Below are 9,209 nucleotides of genomic sequence, written 5' to 3'. Positions count from 1 at the left end.
TAGAGTGGTCTTGTTTTGATAAAAATATTAATTAGTTAGAAAAAAACATCATAAGTACTTTTTCAAAAGATTAGTTACCAAAACTATAATTTTTTTTTATTATTATTATATACTGATTTGATTGATTTAATGACATCCCTTTTACTCTATGGCTTTCAATATTGTGTAATATTCATTGATAATTTCTTGAAGAAATCATGAACATTCTTTGTGTATGCAAATCAAAAATGTTATACAAATTTAAACTTTTAAAGAAGTTTGTAGAAACAAAAATTAGACATAAAGTTGAAAGCTTATATACAAATTGTTGAAAATAGTTTATGATGTGTTATTTTTAAATTTATTACAAATTAAATGGAATTAAGTAACAATTGACTTAGCCTCACATCTTAGAGCAAAATGATATTGTTGAGTGTTATAATAGAATAATCTTTGAAAGAACGAGATATATGCTTATTGACTACAATCTTTCAAATCATCTAATCATCTATGGTACAAAACAATTAATACAACCAATTTTTAAGTAAACAAAAGTCCTACAATTGCAAACCTTAGAGCTACTCTTTATGAGAGGTATTACAAATTCAAACTTGACATAAATTTTCTAATTTTTTTTGAATGCATTGCTTTCACTTATGTATGAAAGATGTAAAGAGATAAATTAAAAAGCAAGATAAAAAAATACATATTTATGGATTTTAATTAATAAAAAAAATCATATAGAATATTTAATCCTTTAACTTGTAAGATTGTAAAATCCAAAAATGTAGTATGTGATAAATCCAAAATGGATTTTTAACATCTTGCAAAAATCAACATAAAAAAAAGTAAAATTTTTTTTATTATAGAAATCAATGAGAATAATATAAATAATCTTGACCATTATTAATCTACACAACTTAACATATTTGCATTCAAGAATTATATTAGAACCAGCTAAATTACCTTCTACCTTAAATGGTGAAATAAAATGTAATGTAAAATATGAACATGGATCCATACATCATGTATATCCTATTAGAAATAGAAGATTAAGTATTAAGCTTAAGAATCATGTGACATATACAATAGAATATACACTTGAACCTCCATACTATGAACAAGCTATTAGATACAAGGAATAGAAAAAAATTATATAAGATAAAGTTGACTCAATTACAAAGAATAGAACTTAGAAGATTGTAGACTTATTAAAAGAAAAGTAAGCTATTATATCAAAGTGGATATTTAAAGTTAAAAAAAGAATTAATAGCAAATTACATAAACTAAAGAAAAGACTAATTGCAAAGAAATTTGAATAAATTCAAGACATTAATTATTTTGACATATATGCCATATTAGAATGAAATTAGATAGAATACTATTAGATTAATTCTAACACTTATAATTCAAAAGAATTAGAGCATACAATAATTAAAAGTAAAGACTATATTTTTGAATAGAATACTAAATAAAGAGATATATATGCATATATCATTTAATTTCTAAACCTCAATATAAGAAGAAAAAGTATGTAGGTTGATTAGAGACATGTATGGATTCAAATAAGTGCTACTGGCATGATAATTGCAAATAGACTCCTATTTCATAAAAAAAAAAAAAAAAAAAAAAAAAACAAACTAAGAATTTTACAAATTATAATTTTTACTATTCTATCAATAATAGATAATATATAATTATATTCTTTTATATAGATAATCTAATCAATATGGATAATAATTTAATAAAAATATAAAGTTTAACTTTTTAATTATTGTAAATATTTGAAATGACTAAGCTAAAAAAAGCCATTATTTATGTTGAAGAAAAATTAAAATAAGACTTATCTCATATATGATTACATCAAGAAATCTATATTAGCAAATTATTACATAAATTCAATATGATAAATTATAATTTAACACAAATTTTTATATATTCTAATAATTATCTTCAAGCTAATATATAATAATCACCTGTTGATAAGTTAACTTATTAGTCACTAGTAGGTAGATTTCTATATGCTTCTATAATATCAATATTTAATATTAGTATTGCAATTAGGACCTTGAAGAGATACACACAAAATCCACAAGGACATATGATAGCTATTAAATGAATTTTATACTATATCAAAGATACTGCCAATGTTGGCATATTTTTTTTGCATTCAAACAAACTCATCCTAATGAACTATATAGATACCAATTATGGAAGAAATCTAGACAGTAGACAATTAATTTTTAGTTTGATACTCAAGATTGATAAGATTCAATTAAATAGGCCAAAAAAAACAAACAACAATTGCATTAAGCACTATACAAAGCCAAATATCAAGTGTTTTTAGAATTTGCAAAAGACACCATATACTTAAGGCAAATGCTATAAGAATTAAAAATTTATCATACTGATCTATTTCTCAATCTTAGCGACAATAAAAATTATATCAAGCTAGTAAATATTTCAATATTGTATTCTCAAACCAAACATATAAAAGTATAATTTAATTTTATTATAATAAAAAATTTAGCATGAGACATGATAGTCAAGTATATACCCATATTTGAACAAGAAGCCGATATTTTGGCCAAACCACTAAAACCTTTGCATACTATAATATGTGTGAAAAAATATGCATACTTCTAATACGAAATTCTACATAGATGTTATAGATATACATATTTACTCCTATAATTATCTATATGATTACATAGAAATAGGTAAAAGTAGATTATTTTTATAATATCTTCTAGAAAAACTTTCTAGAAACTTCATTGATGTAGCTTTGGCTTTATACATGTTTGTAGGTTAGAAACTTGATCAACAAGTTAGTCATGTATTACACATGTTGATATCTTGTGAAACAAGCTAATTATGTAGTGCACATATAAAAAATTTACCTTGTAAGTTAAGATATGTGTATTACAATTTAGACATGTGTTCAAGGTTCTATAGAATATCACTACATAATTTTTAGTTAGATAGTATATATGAAAAGAATACTAAAGCCTTCTTCACTCTTGTCAACACCTTTCTAGATCTTAGTCTTATTTCAAGATTTTCTATTCTTGTCTTTGGCAATAGCCATTTTAGTTCAATATATTACTATCTTTGAGTAATTTTCTAGTCTTTTTGATTGACATAAGAGTGTATTGATCTTTTAATTCTCTGAGATTCATGTCCTTGATAAAAGATTATAATCTACATCTATTATCTTAAATACCTTACTATAGACTCTTGTTCTTTATAAGTTTTAAATTTATTTCTTTTAAATCTATTTACTTGTATTTTGCACTCACTCCACATTTCATATATTCTTGGTTAAATTCCTACTCAAATTGTATAAAATTTCTCAAATCCTATCCTAATAGAAACAATTCTATCCAGATGAAATATTCTTTAATATTGTATTATTTCAAAGTGAGTTTATTTCAAAACTCTATTCTTTACCAAAGATTCAAAGAGATCTTCTATTAAATTGTACATATTATATGTAGTGCTACCATAATCAATCACAAATCTAGTAAGAATATTTTTTTATTACAACAACATTAGCATGACATTATCAAGAAACACAACAAAATCTAAAGAATTATGATGAATGATTTCTTATAACATACATCTCTTTAATATGTTATTGCCATTGATCTATTATAATCACTACTTATTCTCAAAAATAAAGCAAATGAATTCTACTGCAAAAAAGAGTATTGAACTAAATTCACCAAAATCAACTTCTTATTAGTTACAATTATAATGTCATTAATTGATTAATTTAAGATTATTATTGTAGTCTAAAAATAAATAATTTAAATACTATTAAAAAAATTAGAAGTATTATTTGATCCTTTAGGTCTTGTAATAATAATTATTAGAATGACACACTGATCTTATATAAATTTAAGTGATACAATATTTAATTAAAAATATATATAATTAAATTTAAAAATAAATAACCTTCTAATTTTAGTGATATTATTATATAATTGATATTTAAAGCTAGTAGATATCAATAAATCCTACAATATGGTATTTGGTTGAAAATCTTAGGCATATTTTTCCAATACTCTTTCTTGTCCAAGAAGGCTTTTTACTTTTACTTGAGTTAAGAAGACTTTTCATTTTTTATTTATACTTTTTTTTTTTCATAATATTGAGGCTTAAGTTTCTTGTGACTATTGTTGTTGTTTTAAAAGGTTAAGTAGATCATCTCTCAACTTTGAGATTGAACTATGATTTTATTTCTTTGCTTTAGTTTGAATCTATTTATATTATTTAAGAATTATTTTTAAAATTTTATTTTAACATCATATCGTATTATCTTTCATTCTTGAATAATTACTAATTTTATTATTATTCTTATTATATTTCAACAAATGACGAAAGCAAAAGTTTCAAAGAAATCTTCATCTTTTAATTGCTTTAATTTTTATGCTATTAGTCAAGCCTAATATTTTTTGATTCTACATGATAATCCAATCTTCTTCTTGAAGATCCATTAAGCAATGATGGACCTTCTTTTAGCAAGTAAATCACAAACCTCTTATGTATGACTTTTCTTAATGCTTTGAATTTCTTAGCTAATAGCATCCCTCCTCTATTTATCTTTTGTATCTTCAAAGTAGTCAATAGGGTCTATTTTTGCATATACACAAAGTAACTAATTGTTAGGAAGCCTTCTTAATGGTTGTTTATACTTATCCATTTTTTCTTTGTAGGAAGAGTCGATATACTTGAATTGGTAAATCAAAGACTCTATGTAATGATGTTTTTGGAGACTACATGATAGGTGTGTTTAGCCAATATACAACAAAAGAAAGAAGCTTTATTCCTTTAATTGGAAATCAAAATAAAAAAATATATATCCTTAGGCTCAATGTGCTAATCTTCAATTTTTTTCATGCCCATCACAATTGTGAATTGATAGTATATTTTTTTCTAAAACTTTTTTTAGAGTAAAACATACATCTTCAAAATTCTCATAATTATGACTATCTTTAAGATGATGATGGCATTTTTGGACTTATAAAAAATGATATTTCTATTAATAAGTATCTTTTGCTTTGTATGCTCATAGATCTAATATGCTTTGCTATTAGAGGCATATCCAATAAAGATACATTTTATTGTCTTAGTATTAAGTTTTTTTTGTTTTTCTTTTGGCACATCTTTAAGTATCACACCTCAAGATCTTTAGATACTTTATTTTTAATTTCTTCTTAATATATATTTTTATTAATATTTTCTATAAATAGAATTGATTGGATATCAATTTATCAAATAATTTATAGTATTGATTACTTTTGACCATAGATATAGGAATAATTTGCTTTCATAGAATATTTTTCTTGCCTTATTCACAATTGACTTGTTATGCCTTTTAGCAGTTATGTTTTTGTTAAGGAATTAGAATTTACACTAATTATTGTATAATTCCATGTTTCTAATAATATTCTTTAAATTCTTTTGATATGAACTAAATACTCTTGTTAGTCTTCAGAATGAGTAGTTTCTTTGCATGTTTCTCTTTTTATTATAGCTTTGAATGTGCAAAAATTAGAGAACATTTCTTCTTTTGACTTTAAAAAATAAAGCCAGCTTTAGCAAAATTAATTATTAGTGATTAATGCAAAGTATTTATTAGCGATTACTACAAAGTATTTATTTTTGCTTAGGAATGGCTTTGTGATTAGTTCTATCAAATTTGCATGCATAAGTTGTAGCACCTTATTTAGCTTGATGAAACTTTGTTGTAGAAAATTCCTTCTATATTAATAGCCTATGAGCTAAAATAAACCTCTATTAATTAGAAGTTCATTCTAATTCATAATAAGTGAATTAATATGTGAATTTTGGTAGTTATAATTATTAATTAAATTCTATTCAATTCACTCTTATTTCTTCTTAAATAATCCAAGCAATCAAGCCAAAACTCTACAATTATTTCACATTCACAATAATAAATCATTCAACAATTTAATACCATAAAATTTTCCTTTCTCTAATTTACTTTTTATCTTTTTTTTAATTTTATTTTTATCTTTATTATTATTATTATTATATACTATTATGCTATTATTATCATTATTTTATTTAATTTTAATCAAAGTTCATGCATTAATAAAAATCATCTATGAATGAAAATTCATCCTTGACTAACTTTTCATTCATAAATAACTCATCATCCACAATTAAGATTCATCCATGTTTTAAAAATCATCCTTGATTTAAACATTCATCCAAGTTGTTGCTCTATAACCTTAACTACTTGCAACCAAATCTACCTTAATCAGTATCGATCGTCCTCGAGTACTCATTGAGCTAGAGGATATTGCGCTGGTCAACTTGCTATGAGTCGACTTCCTCTAGTCTGCTGCGCTCAGCCACCCTTGTTTGATTGCCTAGGTGCAATAAAATATAATCGCAGCAGCCGAAATTGTTCCAAGTAAACTCAGCCTAGATCATTGACGACACCGCTAATAGCTCTACACCACAACGCTTTTCAACCATTCATATGCGCAAAAAATAAAGTCAAAACTGCTAATTCCTACTATAGCCCACAAGAACAGGAAGAGGAACTGCCGTACTACCGCAAGGCCGCAATACTAGTCTACATTATCAGCGTCAACGCTGCACCCCAACATCGTAATGCCACTCTGTCGACTCCAGTGCTTTGATGACCCAATACCACAAGCAATAAAGGAAGATCTCAGTGGAAAAGTAGCATATCCAGCTCATTAATAATCCGCTGCATCTCGACGATTCTTTCGCCTCTTAACCACTAGCCAAAGAATACACTCTTTACTCGTTGAAATTGTCAACAATTGTAGCAGCAGCACGTTGATGCTAAAGATGAACTATAATTTGCCGATTGCGCTGCTAGAACACACCTTCAAAACACCAAACTAGTACGAAAATCTCTGTTGTGGACAAACAAGGAAATTCTGCAGAAGACACCGCAGTACCTGCAATCCATTTGATGCAGCGTAGCCCAGACAGTGTCACGAGCATCGCTCCAGCAACACCAACCAAGTCAAGGAAGGATCTTAATGACACGAACATCGCTACTGCTAACATGCAAATTAGCAACAACAATAATGACAACCAATTTCCGCCACCTCACATCGACTGGCCAAAGCAATTAAGGAAAAAAAAAAAAAAAAAAAAAAAAGAGAAAGCTAACATGGCAGCCTGCAATTCCAAGGGTCATTGAATCTTCACTCACCTGAATGCTCCACCAAACAACGTTAGATTCACAACACAAACAGCATTGCTGAAACCTACTAACACTTTCGCTCTTTCTCCGCAATCCACCCAGTCCATCTGGTCCTCAGCTAAAGAGAATGAGTATTCAGCTCCAAGCTCCCTTATTAAGCGACACACTGAGCCCTCACTAGGATCAGTATCTGCAGCCACTACGACATCTTCTGCATCGAGCCACCTTCTCAGACAAGACGACCTCAATCAGCCCATGTCACGTCCTCCCTTGAAGCGACGTGCCGCCAGCATAGAACATCTCCCCTAAACTTGGGATCATCATCTGGAGCTACGTCCTAAGGTGGCTTGAGGAGATCCTCCCCTCTTCCTAAGACTAACCAGTCACTTCGACACTCAAGTGACCTAAGATAGAGTCTAGTGTGCCACTTGGGTACCCAAGTTCTAAGGTACTTAAAGGTTCTACGATTTCCTTCATACCCCCACATGAAGGTTCCCTTGGTTTGAGGGAGGTGGCCCTCTCAACGTCTCCTTTGTCACCTCACCTCGAGCAATCTTTGGATATTGGATAGTTCTTGGTTCACACTTTGTCTTCGCCAATACAATGATCTGACTTTTCAGATCCTTATACTCTCCTTCACTATAAGGAGGTCAATATCTTCATTGATATAGTCGCTACCTTCTCGAAGGCATCTTTCTTTAAAGAGTGGAACTTGTTCTTGTATACTCTTTGAGTGTACTTAGCACAATTGGCACTCTTCATCTCAGACAGCATAAGGACTCTCTTTCTTACTTAGCCCTTGTTTCATCCTTGAAACCTTGGAATAATCACAATATAAATAATGACATGGGACACTACCTCCTTCTTACGTTCTTGTATATTTTGCCTCCAACTTTTCACTAGTTATCTTTAATAAGCAACTTTGAAAACCCACATCTTTGATTGCAAGTTATAACAGCTTGTGCTGCCATGAGACTTATCTCAGCAGCTAAATCTCTTAATTGAGATCTATCTTGCTTCACTACTCTTCTCTAACTTATGGAGGTGATTTGCGATCACTCAACGAGAAATCCATTAAGAAAAGATGATCGTTTAGGCCTGGTCGCTCAAGGTCTTATATCCGCCTAATACAAACGCTTTAAGGTTGCCTTCTATGGAGTCACCTTGGGCTGAAATCTTTTCAATGCTCCTCATACTTTTGAAAAACTTATATCTCCATTTGCGACGCTATTGCCATTAGATCTATTCCAAGCTTTGAAGCCTCTCCACTCCATTACTTTGCCCAATACAATAGATGCTCAAATTTTCTATAGCTTCTTTTTACAATCCCCTTTTTTTGTATTATGTAGGATTTCTTATGTGACCCTCTTCCTCCCATTTGGAGCAAAGATATCATCATCTTCAAGTTTGCTGTAGAACACTTCTTATTGTTAATTGAAGTCTTTAGTTCTTCAACTACTTTTGCATGGATCTCCCTTTTCTATACTCACCTACTCTCTTATTGAAAGTGGTTACTAAGCACTACACATGTCTCAGATTATGTTCATTAATCCTTTGAAATTTGTATGGTGGGTAACCTTTAATGGTGCATAAATATTGCACTCCCTTGACATTATTTCATTTCTTATCAAGTATGGCTAATACTTGACCCATGGTTTCATCTCATACCTCCTCCTAAGGTGGAACTTGCGCCTTTTCTTTGTAAAATCTTTTTTCATCATCTACAAACCTTTTAAAAATACTTACATAAAAAACTAGATGCCACTTCAATCTTTTTGGAACGTCTAGCATATAGATATTTTTGTACAATATTCACTCAATTACATAGAGCCTTGCCTATTTTTGAGTCTACTTGGGAGTGAGGTGTATAGGGCAAGTAAAGTTATTCATATTCAACCACACTTTATCTTCCTTTTTGTATTGCACATCTCTCTTATGTTTATCAACTTACTTCTTATATCAACTTTGGGCTGCCTCTAGTCTCACTCTCATGGTACTTGTAATGGCTTTCCTT

Source organism: Physcomitrium patens, chromosome 3 (genome assembly GCF_059467195.1).
Source record: "Physcomitrium patens ecotype Gransden chromosome 3, ASM5946719v1, whole genome shotgun sequence".
Taxonomy (NCBI): Eukaryota; Viridiplantae; Streptophyta; class Bryopsida; order Funariales; family Funariaceae; genus Physcomitrium; species Physcomitrium patens.
The sequence above is the reverse complement of the archived record's forward strand: the minus strand, read 5'-3'. Positions refer to the sequence as shown.